This window comes from Mauremys mutica, chromosome 12 (genome assembly GCF_020497125.1).
Source record: "Mauremys mutica isolate MM-2020 ecotype Southern chromosome 12, ASM2049712v1, whole genome shotgun sequence".
Taxonomy (NCBI): Eukaryota; Metazoa; Chordata; order Testudines; family Geoemydidae; genus Mauremys; species Mauremys mutica.
Window position 1 is genome coordinate 34,514,888 of NC_059083.1, and position 14,288 is coordinate 34,529,175.

Below are 14,288 nucleotides of genomic sequence, written 5' to 3' on the forward strand. Positions count from 1 at the left end.
CAGTGACCCCCCCACAACAAGACGCCCAGCCAACGACAGAGCCCACTGTGCCCCCAGCAGGGCCAGGCTACGGTGATCGGCCCTGCCCACCTCTCCTTGGGGCTGGGGGTGGGAGGAGCCATTCCCCCTTGGGCTGGCTGGGCTGCCCCATTCCCCAGCCTCCACCCTCACCCCTCCCCACACACACATGCATCCCAGCTCCGCAGGGACCAGCTGTCACCTGCTGATTTTCTCCTCCACAGGGTAACGCTGGACTCTACGGCTCCAGCCAGAACCAGCACAGCCAGGGCGATGGAGGCCAGGACCCAGAGGGGCAGGGGGCCTTCTTCCCAGGGGCTGTGGGATGGAGAAGGGCTCAGGTCACCGAGGGGAGCACCCGCTGGGCCATCCTTCTGGAGCAGCCACAGGCCTTTGCCTGGAACCTCTCCCCAAGGGCCTCTGCAGAGACCTGACTTCCAGAGGAGAGGAAAGTCTGAGCCAGGAGGTGGACAGGGATGTGGCACAAAGGCTGGGCACTCTGCCAGGCACTGCTAGCCATGCACATCACACAGCAGCTGGGCCTTTCACTTGTAATGTCATCAGCCTGTGGAACTCACTGTCACTGGATACCATCAGATTCTCTGAGTGATCGGTATCAGAGGGGTAGCCGTGTTAGTCTGGTTCTGTAAAAGCAGCAAAGAATCCTGTGGCACCTTATAGACTAACACGTTTTGCAGCATGAGCTTTCGTGAGTGAATACCCACTTCGTCGGATGCAAGAGTGATCGGCCATTTCTGTGGGTCACACAAATACCCAGACTAGAACAGTTCACACTGATGATGGGCAGGGATATCGATCCTTCTGCTACAGGGCCTCACCCCATCCCTGAAATTCCTAGAGGGCTGTGCCCCCCCTCCCCTCCCCTCCCCTCCCCAGCCCTCCTATTCGCCCCACCCTTACTCCAGACGAGTGCAGGCTCTGACAGGCTGCTGTCCTCTACTGGGCAGGGAGATCTCAAGGGACGACTGCGTATGGTAGGTGCCGTCAGCATCTTAAAGTGCTTTACAAAGGTACAGAAAGGGTCTTGGCCTTAAACCTGAATCTGAGCCTGGGTTTATTCTGTGGTGTAGAAAAAGAAAGCTGCCAAGCCTGCTCCCAGCAAGCCTCTGTTGGCTTCTTTGTGTATGTAATTGCTTCATTTCTTTAAGAAGCATGTTGCTTGTTTGGGGGCTTTTCTGGAGTGTGTGTGTGGTATGTGGCTTCCAGTGTTTTCCCCAGGAATTGAAATTGGGGGGGGGGGTGTTTGAATTTATGGGGACAGGAGTCAATGCTGGTATGGGGTGAGGGGCTGTATGGCACCATATTAAAAACTGAAAAATGTTTCATGACCATTTTATTAGATTTGACTCGTTTTAAATTCATCACACAAATTAAAGTTGGCTACTCAAGCCTTCTATGGAGCACGACAGCTACATCCTTATTGGTTTCTTGTTATAATTTTGCACAACTCTGTTAATGAACTTCTTGAATGCAATGCTTTCATCTTCTCATGTGTCCAGTACTTCCATTCCTTCACTTGATATGCTCATTAGTTCATTCACAAGATCAGGCAGAAGGCGACTTCTTTCAGAACACAAAATTCTATTCAATGAGGAAAAAGAACCCTCAACTGTAGCTGTTGTGACAGGGAGTAGCAAGAAATGAATTCCTACGTCTTTCATCCCAGGAAACTGCACAAAGATCGGGTCGAGCCACTAGTGATGATAAAAAAGAAATTGAAGTCAAATCTTCATTCATTTGTCGTATGACATTCCACACTGTGTTCAAATTCTCTATTCTGTCCTGAGCACATGGCAGCCCCGTTGCTGGTAGTGCCTCACTCCACTCAACTGTCGGTGTTTTATAGGACAGGGATCTGTAAAAGCTACATAGAGTTTGAGTAGAAGTCGCTGTTGTGGATTTTTAAGAATCAAGTCCATGTACTTTTTCAGTTGTCCAAACACTTCTTGTCCTCTTCACTTAAGGATTCAATATAAATTAGTCAACTTCTGGACTGAAGTCTTTGCTTCTTCCAGTACTTTTTCAGTGGCTAGCTCTCTGATTGATCCAAATGTTGCTTCTATTGCTGGACAAAGATCTACTACTGTTGTAGAAGCTGCCTGGATGCCATTGTTTAATGACCCAAGTGCAGAGGTAAAAGTAAGCCAGTACGCCCCAGAGCCATGCACCATACCGGGGCGGATCAGCTTCCCCTGGTGGCGATTTAAAGGGCCTGGAGCTCCCAGCAGCGGCTGGAGCCCCGGCCCTTTAAATCGCCGCCGGAGCCCCACTGCTAGAGCCCTGGGGAAGCGGCGGTGGGGCTCAGGCAGCGATTTAAAGGGCCCAGGGCGCCTGCCACAGCTACCGCCCTGGGCCCTTTAAATCGTCCCCAGAGCCCTGGGGTAGCAGCAGCAGGGCTCCGGTGGCTATTTAAAGGACCTGGGGCTGTGGCAGGCTCCGGGGATGATTTAAAGGGTCTGGGGATCTGGTAGCCACTACTGCCCTGGGCCCTTTAAATCCTCCCCGGAGCCTGCTGGAGCCCTGGGGTAGCGGCAGTGGGGCTCTGGCGGCGATTTAAAGGGCCAGGGGCTCGACCACCACTACCGCCCTGGGCCTTTAACTTGCTGCCGGAGAACTACTGCCACTACCCCAGGGCTGCCGCTGCTACCTTGGGGCTCCCACTGCCGCTACCCTCCGGGGCCCTTTAAATCGCCACCTGAGCCCTGTTGCTGGAGCCCTGGGGTAGCGGAGGTGGAGCTCTGGTGGTGATTTAAAGGGCCAGGGGCTCCTGGCTGCCGCACCTTACCCCAGACCCTTTAAAGCTCTGCCAGAGGCCAGGACCTCCTCCAATGGTGATTTAAAGGGCCCAGGACTCCGCTGCGGTAGCAGCAGCTGGAGCCCCAGGCTCTTTAAATCACCCCAGGGGCTCCCAGCCGCCTCTGCAGCTGGTAGTTCCAGGGGTGATTTAAAGGGCCCGGGGCTCCCAGCTGCTGCTACCACAGCCCCAGCCCCAGGCCCTTTAAATCCTGATTTAAAGCGCCTGGGGATTTAAAGGCCCCGCCTCTTCTAGTTGAGGCCCTGCCCCCTCCCAAGGACTCCGGACTACCAGCACGTCCTTTAAGTTACTTTCACCCCTGCCCAAGTGGTTTCAACAGACTTACGAGAGAACGTAGTAGCAAAAGCCTCCCTACTTAGATCCATCCTATCTTGGTAGATACTTTCCAAAGCCAGTAATAACGTCTTGAGTAATTTTAAGACAACAGCCAAGGATCTCCCATGAGAAAGCCATGAGGTTTTCCCAGGTTGGACTAATTTGAACTTCAGTCCCAGTGTATCTGCTATATTTTCCAAAATGGTCAGTCTTTTTGGACTTTTGCTGAAGAAAAAATATAATTAAGACATTAAATTTATAGCTTTTTAAATGTCTTTTGATGAGTCTGCAGCTCGTACTAGCGCTAGTTGGAGTAGATGCCCTCTGCAGTGTGTATAAGAGAGATTAGGGTTACACTTTTCTCTGAGCAAAGCTTGTACTCCACCATGTTTTCCAGAGAAGTTTGCAGCTCTATCAAATGCACAAGCAACCATCTGTTTGGGGTCCAGTTGACAAGCATTTAACTCTTCCAAGATGTGGGTTGTCACCCAAGCAGCCGATGTGTCTTCTATAACTTGAACATCTAGAAATGCCTACCACTCACATCAAGATAACGTACACAATGACTTAATACTTGATGCCCATTTGCATCGGTGCATTCATCAGCCATGCATACAATTTTTTTAATGTGGTGAGAGAGTTCTTCACTTTTTCAACTGTTGAATCTTTCACTGTTGCATCACATGTTTCTAGCCAGTCAGCTGAGTTTCTTGTTCGGAACCAGTGTTCAACTTCAGGATGAACAAGTGACAATGCACTTAACATTGGCCTCCAGTTTGTAATGTGTGGTATTTCTTGCTTAAAAGAAAGTATGATGTCACAGCCATGTTTGTTCACATAAACTGTGTTGTGTCTCCAGCATTCTTAACAGCTTCATTAACACTCACCGGTGTTGTCCTTGGTCAGTGGAGACTCAGAGTTCAGGGGTGCTTTCACATGAGTTCACCTCCTGGTGGGGAGCAAGAAAGCACCTTGCTCATTCCTCCAGCTGCTCACTGTTCGTTCTGGCCACTGTTGTTCATTCTGCCACCGTTCACTCCATCGCTCTGTTGCCAATGGCCCTGCACCATCACCTTCTGCTGCCACCTGCGACTGTGACCTCTGTGAGTTGGTCCCTTGAGGTTCCACCAGCTCTCAGTGATTTCAGCTGAGCTCTCAGTGGGGGAACCTTGCAGCTAGTGCAGGCTGGGCCGTCTCTTCCACAGAAACACTGTCCCACAGCAGGACTAAGCACTTAGACCTGATTATCAGTGATTTCAGCTGCAGTGGTCACTTAACAAAACAAAAGACTCTCTATGAAACCTAATCAGCTCTGTCTTTAAACAGTGGAGAGGGGCAGGTCAAATAGTACCTGTGACTCAGGCAGACCATCAAGCAAAACACCTGTCCCCTCCCTCTCTCTTGACGCCCTAAATCATCACAGGCTAAGTACAGTTCTACTGCCCTTTACTCATACAATAAGAACAACATTTCATTACCCCCTCTCATTCAAGTGGTTTGTAACCCAACCCCAGCCAAAAATCGATCACTTGGGCAACACAGCTCTGTTTGTTGGATACCTAGGTAGATTAAGTGTGAATGTAAATACAATCTGGTCCTGAAGCCTTTTCCCCACAGCCCCTAGCTCATCACTAGCTGTCAGGGAGAGCTTATTGAGACTTTGCTTACAAATCATCATTTGAAATTATTAGGCTGGCCAACATCACCAAAATCAATGCACTGACATTGTCATAAAAAACAGCAGCTGTAAAAGGAAGCTAGTCTATGTTCATACTTTTCAAATCTATTACACTTTTTCAGATACACATATTTTATCAGACACTTTATATGCTTCTAAAGTGTGTATTAATGTCTCAATTTCAATTCAAATTTCCAAACAATCACCAAATTGGCAACACTGTATGTAACTAGTTCACAAAACTGGGAAGTTGGGGGAAATTCAGAAGGGGTGTATACACCCCCTGAGGGGGGAGGGGGTGTAGGGAAATCCCTGGTGGCATGTGCAGTTGAGTGTATGCACCACAAAGGGTGTAGCCCAATTATTAAATGTAAATATTTATAGACCAATAGTTCTAAGTCTACAACAGTCAACTGTTCATTCAAATGAAAAGTTTTATTTGGAGACAGATTGTTTGTTTTCTTAAACTCAGAGGTGCCACTGTGTTTTGAGTTCTGTTTTAGTTCTGCAGCGAACTTTGCTGAATGGAATTCAAAGCGTTAATCTACTGAAGGCTTCCCCCCAACACCCCACACCCCGTCTTTCCATCCACCAAAAAAACCCCCAGATGTTTACCCAGAAAAAGTAATAGTCTTTTGCACTGATTTTCACCTGTTTTTGTTATTGTGGGAATAAACCCTGCTAAATTCCCAGGAAAAATTAAATAAAATAAAAACTGAAAATTAAGGACCCTAATCTGGAAGCAATAAAAGGCACAAGTCCAGTTTCTAGGAAGTGGGAGATTAGGAAAGTAAAGTTCTTTGCAGGGCCTTTTAAGAAATGAAAATGAATCCAGCTTCCAGAATTGCTGACCAGAATTGCATACATGGAGCTTTTAGCTTGAGAAAGGCAAATGGTCTGAACACAGCAGTTGCATGTGGAAGTCAAGGATTTGTGTGTCTGATGAGTCTGTTTGGACTAGTGCCATTGGCACAGGCAAAACAGAATTTAGAAGGAGAAACCCCACAATCATGGTGCGTGCTTAGGGGCCCCTTTCCATCGAAATCTGTGAATGGACTTTTGAAGTTGCTAACTACAGAGAACTGCATCTCGAGCTCAACTAGGGATGGCAAAGTGAGTCCTCTTCAGAACAGGAGCAATCACTAGCTTGTGGCACATGGGACTGATCTCTCTCTCTCTCTCTCCCCCTCGTTTACTTCTAGGACATCAAAAGCACCTGGGGCAGGTTTGTGACTCCTTCCCACTCCCCCTCACGCGTCATGATGCTGGAAGTGGATTGTCCCCCCGGAGTCAGATTTTTTCAGGGCATTTAGACACCTGAGATGTAGCTAGGCACTTGGTGGGGTTTTCCAAAGCAGCTAAGTGCTTTAGGAACCTCCCATTGCGGTAAGTGGCAGTTGGGATCCTGACTTGGTTAGGTGCTTTGCAAAATCTCAGGGAAGCACCTTTAAAAATTGGCCCTTAAATAACTTGCCCACGGTCATGCAAGGAGGCTGTGGCAGAGCAGGGAGTGGAATGTAGGTTTCCAGAGCCCTACAGCAACCCCTTAACCACTGGAGCATCCTTTCCCACAGGATTAGGCCCCTCTGTCTGAAGGGGCAGCTTGTGAACCCCTTACTCTTGTTAACTCCCATTTGAGTATCTACGCATTTAAATACTCCAGTGAGGAGGGCAATTGGCTCACCAGTGGGAGTTAACGAGCCCACGAGAGAGCAGCCTCTGGTAGATCATTCTCCCAAAAGACAGAAAAGATTTAGAGAACGTTTGGTTTTCCCTCTAGGTGTCAGAAGGTGAAGTTCGAGAACCAGTGAACATGCCACAGGTGCTGAGAGAGAGACTCTGTGTCTCTTCCCAAAGAAACGTTTGTCTACAAGAGACTCTGAAGACATTCAAAGGTAACTTAACAGTTGGTTCATGCTACGGTGCTGGTACATTTAGATGTGCCTCTGACTGTGGAAGGAGATGGACTCTGGCCTATTAGTTCTCAAATTGTCACAGCTGCAGCTGGTGGAACTCACCTGGGATGTGGGAGACCCCCCAGTTGAAATCCCCTGTCCCCCCAGAGGGGGAAGAAGGAATTCCAACAGGGGTCTGATGTGGGTCTTCCTCTGTCTCCCCTGTTGAATCTAATCCATTGCGTATAAATAATTGAGCAGGGGGACAGGCTTCTGGGTCTCCCACCTCCCAGATGGATGCTCTAGCCAGCTGGCTACAGAGATGTTCTCATGAGTTCTCTCTCTCTCTCTGGCCCAATGAATATTGATTATCCCCAGTGGAACATCTCCCACAGGAGACCATGAGGGCACCCATGCAAAGGGAGGCACCTACGGTGCTACCCAGCTTCAGTCGCCAAACACCCTGAGAGGGCCGGGGCCTAGCACAACCCCTCACTGTGGCATTTCCCACTGGCTGGCGTAAGCAGGGAGTTGCCTAGCATGCTAGCTTTTGTGAATTCCATTCCAAGGCGCATCTCTCTCCCTGTTCATGGTACAGGGACCCTGGGCACCTGATTCAGGCTTTGTGAATCACAGTGACTGTCCAGGTGCCTAAACATCGGGGGTTGAGATGCGGAGCGTCATCTCACCTAAGTTTTCCTTTGTGAATCCATCCAGCCCTCAGTTTTCCTGAGGCTATTTTCCTACCAGAAAGGGAGAAATCACGTCTTTTCTGCTCTTTTCTTTCTCCAGAGACCCTGCCCTATCAACTGAGCTTTCTGATCTCAAAGGCAGAGAAAGAGGGTAAGTTTCCATGAGGATATTTTCCTATGACAATTATTAATTAAAATCTCAGGATTAATTTTTTAGAAGAAGCTTCTGAATTGAAACAAGAGAGACGTTTACCAATACAGAGTCATGGACCCCAGACTAGAAGGGATCATATATCTTAAGATAAGAACGGCCATACCGGGTCAGAACAAAGGTTCATCCAGCCCAGTATCCTGCCTTCCGACAGTGGTCATTGCCAGGTGCCCCAGAGGGAATGAACAGAACAGGTAATCAAGTGATCCATTCCTATTAGCCAGGATGGGCAGAGATGGTGTCCCTATCCTCTGTTTGCCAGAAGCTGGGAATGGGTGACAGGGGATGGATCACTTGATCATTATCTGTTAGGTTTACTCCCTCTGAGGCACCTGGCATTAGCCGCTGTCGGAAGACAGGATACTGGGCTGGATGGACCTTTGGTCTGACCCAGTCTGGCTGTTCTTATATTTTTATTCCCTGTCACCCATTCCCAGCTTCTGACACTATCCACGTCCATCCTGGCTAATAGCCATTGCTAGATAAATTCATGGAGGATAGGTCCATCTGTTAAAGAAGCATGGTCTCTCCCTGGGGGTCAGACATGCTCCCTGTGGTACAAGAGGGTTTCATTCAGGCACCATGCTCACAACTGTGTCATGTTTCCTCCCTCCTTTTCCCATGAGCACTGCTGGAGGCTGAGGAAGGGATTCTCGTCTGCTCCCATAGCTACCTACCTACCTACCTATGTCCTTGTACGGTCGCCCAGCAACAGCATCTGAAAGCCCAGCATCTTTTATTCCCATTGGATAAAAAGGGAAGCTAGAGCATGGAAATAGTCATGGACGTGCCTGAGGTGACACAGCAAGTCAGTAGCGGAGCGAGGAATAGCGCCCAGCAGTCCTGGCTTCTAACCTCGACCATGTTCCCTCCCACAAATCACTGTCGTGTGTTGGATGGACTTTACGCATCCAACTGGTGCAGACATTTAGTGCCACCGAGATGTCTAATTCCCATTGTGCCAGAGACCCTGGTGTCTCTCCAGCAGTGCAGCCCACTCCATTCTCCAGCCCCGGAGCACCCACGGAGTCAGTGCCTATGCTGGCTGGAAAGCACCACTGAACTCAGGCCAGGTGTTTTTGTATCTGGACAGGAAGGGCATCAGGGTTAGCAGCTGTGTAAGAGCCTGGCTTAGCTCTGCAGTGTGGACAGACCTTAACACTCTCCTCCTGTCTCTCTCTCCCCTCTTGCAGTGCAGGCCACTCCGGATCCAGACCTGGCAAATCCTTGTTCCCTCCTGTCCAGAGAAGAGAGCGTGATCTACAAATACAAACACGGAATTTTTGGAGCACAGGTTTCACCCTGCTGCCTGTGCGCTGGGCTGTACGGGCTTCACCTCAGGGAGATGTTACTGGGAAGTGGAGATGGGGAACAAACGTCTTTGGGTTTTGGGCATTGCCAAAGAGTCTGTGATACGTGAGGGAGCGATAAGCTGTACACCAGAGGAGGGGATCTGGGCTTTGCAGAGTACAGGGAATAAGCACTGGGCCCTCACCTCCCCTAAGACTGCTCTGGCCCTACCTCGTAGCCCCACTAACATTGGGGTTTATCTGGATTATGAAGGGGAGAAAGTTACATTTTATGACATTATATCTTCTGGCAGAGAGCCAATCTTTACTTTCACATCCTCTTTCACTGGGAAGATCATCCCCTTCTTTGGGAGCCGGCGTGTCGAATATCCGAATCTACGCAGAAGTGATCCCTGGAAAGCATACCATTAAGACCTGCAGCAGAGGAAACACTCAATATGAGATATCTAAGGTAGAGCAAAGAGATGGGAAATGTATAAATTACAGCTGTCACACCTTGCCATTCTAACCACAGACTTGCCAGCCCCAAGCATTCAAAAACTGTGTGTCAGGCCCCCAAAATCAGGAGATTGGCTTAAAAAAATCTTCTTTAATATTGAGCTATTTTTCTCTGCCTTCTGGTTTCTGGATGTACTTTGCTTCCTGTTTTCATGCTTTTCTATGCAAAAGTGAAGGCTGGAAATGTATCTGTAATATAACCTGAGCTTCCCTTGCAATCTATCCCCTCCAACAGCTGGGACTAAAGAAAAACACCGAGTGCTACGAGACTCGCAATAAAATGGTGAGGGGAACAAGACTGACTTGCTCAGCATTATGCTGCTGAATGGAGTTTCTCGACCCTCTTCCATGCCTGTCTCTGTAACTCTGGGATCCTCCAGACACACACGAACTGGCCAACCAGCAGACACCAGGAGCCACGCTCAGGGTCACCGCAGCATCTGCCTGTCTTAGGGCAGGTCTACACTTAAAATGCTGCAGTGGCACAGATGCAGCGGGGCAGCTGCACAGCTGTAATACTTAAGTGAAGACGCTGCTACGCCGACGGGAGAGCTTCTCCCATCAGTGTAGTTAATCCACCTCCGTAAGAGGCGGTAGCTATGGCAAGGAGAGAAGCTCTCCCGTCAACATACCGCTGTCTACACCGGGAGTTCAGTCGGTACGACTGTGTCACTCAGGGGTGTGGATTTTTCACACCCCTGAGTGACATAATTATATCAAAGTAAGTTTACATTGTAGACCTGGCCTAAGTTCTGACTCAATGAGGGTCATCCATCAAAGTCCTCTGCTCTTTACTTACGAATGTAACAAACATAGTGATGTTCTGCACAGCCAGCCCCCAGTTCTGTAGCTCAGTGCTCCTATTTTGCTCTGTTTGGTTATTTGGATGCTATAGATTCAGCTGAGTAAATTCACAGAATAAAGTTTATTTCTATCTTCTGGTCTTGGACTTTGTCCCAGGGGTAGTAGATCCGTACGGCTCTGCCCTGACAGGCTAGACACACTCACAAGCAAATGCCTGAGGGGGCTTGAGGAAAAGCAGCTGGGTAACCTCTAAGCAAAAGCTCTAAAGGCGAAGCTTGAGGACTGAGTAAATAAAATAAAATCATCAAGTGATGCTTTCCCCGGCATCACTAGCCTCCTCCTTAAAGAAATCTGTTAGCAACCTCCAGCTGCCAGGGAAGAGAGAGAAATTTGCAATCAGGTAGCCAGCTCATATCATCAACTGTAGTATTATGGGCTAGCACCTTGCTGCACCATTGTGTTGCAGCAGCATTTCTTTCCCAAACCAAGTTATCCCTTTTTCTTTAAATTCACACAGAGTCTGATTGGCTAGAAACCTGATACGCCACCCAAGGGCACAGTGTAGTGTCAGGGGTACAAATCTGGAGTCATTTGGTCAAGGGGGAGCCCCTCCCTACACGAGCTGTTTTTAAAACACAGTGAGCTAGGCATGAAATACCAGCAGAACCCTGTCCATGATTGTTGGAGGGGGACTCGTCCAATGCACCCTGGAAACTGCCCTGGGCTGGGAGGTAGAAAAACACAAATTAACCTGTTCTCCTGCGGCTGACCCCTGTTAATATGTCTGTGTATTTCTCAATCACTGAACCCCTTGGCCTTTTGAAAGGAACCTACCCAATCAATTAGCCACACCTGCTGGAATGTTAGGCTTGGTGCATGGCCGAGCCGCACAACACTGATATAAAGATGAATTGTTTCAAGCTTGGAGCATGGCACAGACACCCAGGCCTGAGACTGGCTTGACAGCTGAGACCAGGCAGGTTCAGTGCATGGAACAAGCACAGCCCTGAGACTGGGTGCAGGGGAGAGGTCGGCTCTGTGCGTGTCACAGGCACACAGCCCTGTGAGCGGGCTGGGAGAGCTGACAGCCGGCCAGCGGAGTGTGCACACAGCTGGGGCATGACACAGAGGTAGCACTGACTGGGTCAGGGAAGATGCAAACATGTCTAGTACACAGCAGTGTGGGGGCTGGGGTGGGAGCTGGCACGCTCCCCGCATGGTGCGCACGGGGAAGGTTATATAGCTAAGAAGCAGAAGAAAAAGGATAAGAAATCTCTACCAGATGCAGTCTAAAAGGAGAATCAGGTGAGATTGGGGCATCTGGTGAGAATGGGCAGGCTCGGTGCGTGACACGGACGGTGCCTCGGTTTCCCCATCTAAAATAGCTGGGCTCTTCTAGGGTAGACCCAACCAACCTTTGGCTTGCTTGGAGTTCAGTAAATAAGTTTGTCTTGTACGGGGCTCTGGCAGGGGTTCCACAATCGTCCCCCATGAGGGGCAGACGCTGTGAGGTGCGTCAGAAAGGAGGACACTGCAGGGTTGTGCTTGGTGAGACGAATTTTGGCTGATCTTCATGTGGCCTTGATTCATAGTGGCTAGGAAGGGGAATGACATCGTGTTGGAACATTGTGTCCTGCTGCAGAGCCGGCCTTGTAACCAGCCACATCCCCAGCAGAGCTCCAGTCTCTGTGCTTTTCCCACCACAGTTACATTCCCTGGTCTGGTCCCAGGCAGCTGCCTCTACCTCAGTCTGTGCCCAGATCACCCTCCTGCAGCCAGGATAGACAAGGGGCCTTGGAGACTCTGTGTAACCCTTTACCCTGAACAGGGCAGGGGACCCCACTGCCAGCTCCCCTCACACGCTGTCCTGGGCCATTGGTCCTCTGCCCTGACCTGGGATGAATCTCTCTAAAGGGAAGAGAGAAGCTCCCTCTACACTGTCCATTGAACTCCTGGCCTCTCTGCTCAGCCTCACGTGGAGGGGGACGACCAGTGCAGACTTTACTGGTTACTTCAGTGTGTGATGGAGACGCTTACACCCCGGGAACCAGGCTGGGATCCCAGTGCATTTCACACAGGCCCCCTGAGCAGCTTCCCAATGGACTTTCAGCCACTGCCCCCCTGGACAGGATGTGGGTTATTAATCTGAAACAGACCAGCCGGAAAGAAGCATCGTTACTTGACCCCAACCCCAAGGCTTTGACGCTCACATTGTTCGTGAAAGCCAAGGAGTTGCAACAGGTGTATCAGAAGGTGAGGGAGGCCAGCAGTCACTGTGACGTGGCACCGCAGACATGCTGCTTTTACGAGGAGCTGCATGCTATCCTCTGCAGCGAACCCCCTCCGCACCCCCCAAGGGATCTCGATAGAGACATCAGAGGAGTCGGCAGGCCTGGCTCTAACATTTCTGCCGCCCCAAGCAAAAAAGAAGAGCGCCGCCCTGCCCCACCCCAACGTCGCGGCGCCCAAGTCCCCGCCCCCCCCCGAGCGGCGCGCCGCCCAAGTCCCCCCCCCCCCCGAGTGGCGCAGCGCGCCGCCCAAACCAAAAACAACAAAACCAAACCCAGATCGCCGCCCCCTCCCAAGGTGCAGCCCCAAGCATGTGCTTGGTAGGCTGGTGCCTGGAGCCAGCCCTGGGAGTCGGAGTCATGGGCTGAGGAGGATGAGAATGGGAGACAGGGGAGCAGGGATCCATTGTTGGATTCAGGGCTTAAATTCAGCTGGAGCTGAGGAATGGAGCTCTAGTCAATATTTTCAATCCCCCTGGAGTTTTTATAGCATGTTGGAGGGGGGCACGGGAGGTTCCAGGAAATCTATAGGAATTTAACCTTGATCAGATGCCTCTCTCCTTTGTTTGTGCTGCTTCTGCCTAATGCTATAGAGATCAGCGGCAGGCAGCCTCTTGGAGCACCGGGGGAGGGGAAGGGGGAGAGAGGAGGGGGAATGAGGCACACACGTGCTTGGGGGCTCTCTCCCCTGCCCCCCCGGCACTCACAGGCAGCAGCAGGGGAGGCCACACATGATGGCAACCCCCCCCCCCCCCGCCCAGGTACCCACCTTAGGGGAGGCGAGTGGGCTTTCTGGACTTGAGAGATGCCCTAGGAGCATGTGCAGTGATGGTGGTGCAGAGTGAGTGTGCTGTGGGGGGGAGGGGAAGGGAGAGAGGAGGGGTCCCTCCCCTGGAGCTTGCTGCTGCCAGTAAGGAGGGGGGAGAGTCCTCTCTGGCCCTAGCCCTGGGGCAGCCTGTCTGCATCCCAAGTTCCTTATCCCCAGCCCTGCCCCACCCCAGAGCCTGCACCCCCAGCACCCCAACCCTGAGCACCCTCCTGCACTGTGAACTTCTCATCCCCAGCCCCACCCCAGAGCCCTCACTTGAGGGGGAAAACGTGCAACTTAAATTTGGTGGTCAGTTTGGCGTATCATTGTGTTTAGCACAATACTTGATTATTTTACACCCCTTTAAAGTATATAACTAGTCATATACAGGTGATATGAAGTGGGAATGTTCTTAATGTTTTCTCTGAATACTGTGTGGGTGCCTCAGTTTCCCCTATGCATTTCTCAAGGATCTAGATGGTGGGATAAGGGGGTGTGATTGTTGTAGAGCCCTAGAGTGCCAGTGTGATGCCGTCTGCACAGAGAATGGCCGAAACCCTTTCTCCGGGCAACTGATGGCCTGGGCTGCTCTCCTGCAAGCTGCCAACTGAAGGTGTTGGAGAACAAAGAGATCAGGTGGCCTCCTAATGCCTGGAAAAGAGACAAAGGCCAGAGGAGGGAGTGTCAGTGCCTGTGCGGACTCCGGGAAGCACATAGTGTGGAAGGGGATGCTGGGATGCTTTGGAACTACTCCATACAAAGCCAGTCAGGACTCTGGGGGAGCCTCCTCTCTCTGAGCAAACTGTCTCCAGGGCAAGAAGCTTCCACCTTCCTGGGTCTGACCTCGGAGCATTCAGCATGCCCTTCCACACCGTGTGCTTTCTGCAGCGACTGTGCCCAGGTATGTCCTGGAGCAACCAGAGGTCCCTGCACCC

At 50.7% G+C, this 14,288-nt stretch overlaps 1 protein-coding gene across 1 annotated transcript in view; it reads left to right on the plus strand.

Moving 5' to 3' along the window:
- The window catches only part of LOC123345251 (zinc finger protein RFP-like), a 60,596-nt gene that overhangs the window by 29,143 nt on the left and 17,165 nt on the right, over positions 1-14,288 (plus strand). The window lies entirely within an intron of this gene.